The sequence below is a fragment of the Salvelinus sp. IW2-2015 genome, unplaced genomic scaffold, assembly GCF_002910315.2.
Source record: "Salvelinus sp. IW2-2015 unplaced genomic scaffold, ASM291031v2 Un_scaffold15023, whole genome shotgun sequence".
Lineage (NCBI taxonomy): Eukaryota > Metazoa > Chordata > Actinopteri > Salmoniformes > Salmonidae > Salvelinus > Salvelinus sp. IW2-2015.
Genome location: NW_019956278.1, coordinates 1 through 1226, shown reverse-complemented (window position 1 = coordinate 1226; position 1226 = coordinate 1). Strand labels below are relative to the sequence as shown.

Sequence of the window (1226 nt, the reverse complement as noted above, 5' to 3'; positions counted from 1 at the left end):
GAGGAATTGATCCATGAGCCTACAAAAGGGCCCATCCCTGCCCTAGTCAGTAGACATTAGGTGGCTGTCTTGGGCGTGGGAAGGCTGCACCTGTGAGGCCCCCAAACTGTGTTGTAAGGTCAATCACACAGGAAGTGAAAGAGGATCGGCAATGTGATGCCCCTGTTTGTCAATTGAATTGAGTTCTAATTGTTTCGTTGGCAGATGTAGGAGTGCCTGGGTCCTCCCTATCATCTGGATCTGCGGTTAGTGATACCTCCTCACTGTCACCACTATCCCTGAAAGTAAGATTTCAATTCGCTCAACACTCTRCCCCTATGCGTAAATAGTAGGCTAAGTACTGACTACTCTCACTAACTTCTGTCTTGTGCATGCCTATGCGTACCAGCAGGAAGATGATGTGTCTATGCAGCCTTTACCGACTATGTTGTCTCCTGAAAAGAAAATACACAAGCGAGTCAGCCCATCTCCCAGAGGTGAAACGTCTCTTTGATGTACATGTCACAATATGGTGGATATCTTCCAAAAAATAATTGAACGTGTCTGTTTAGTTGTATCATAGTTCACCCCTGTATTAACCAGGGGGCTCCCGAGTGGCACAGCGGTCTAAGGCACTGCATCTCAGTGCAAGAGGCGACACTACAGTCCCTGGTTCAAATCCAGGCTGAATCACATCCGGCTGTGATTGGGAGTCCCATAGGGCGGCGCACAATTGGCCCAGCGTCGTCCGGGTTTGGTGGGGGTAGGCTGACATTGTAAATAAGAATTTGTTCTTAACTGACTTGCCTAGTTAAATATAGGTTAAAAAAATATATATACAAAAACACTTACTTATTCTCTTACTCTTTTCCCACCAGCCAAGCGACCCGCCCACCCAAACCAGAGGGTGTCCATTCAGCCCAAACTTCCCCCCTCTGTCCTCCTCACCCAACCCTTGGCCCCTCTTCTCAAAACCAGGACCATTGTCATCCAGCCCGTTGGCCTGCAGACTGTGGTCTCAGTGATCAAGGATCCACCGCATGTGACTGTCCATGCTACTGCACCCTCTACTGGTGAGATTCTGAACTTTCATACTTTAACTCTACTCATGTGTTATCTTACAATGAAATAGTATTTAGTATGTCTACTATTATTTGGAGGGGTTTGAATAGTGTTCTGCACAGTTTTGTTGTGACGAATGCCCCTTTATATTGGTGGGTCTTATTCACTGAAATAATTCAGGTTAT

The 1226-nt window shown here is 46.5% G+C and overlaps 1 long non-coding RNA gene across 1 annotated transcript; it reads left to right on the top strand.

Moving 5' to 3' along the window:
- Window positions 1–201: 201 nt before the first annotated feature.
- On the top strand, window positions 202–1046 carry LOC112080298 (uncharacterized). Its single transcript, XR_002896156.1, has 3 exons — window positions 202–284; window positions 389–476; window positions 858–1046. It is a non-coding gene; the product is annotated as an uncharacterized lncRNA (long non-coding RNA).
- The last annotated feature ends 180 nt before the right edge of the window (window positions 1047–1226 follow it).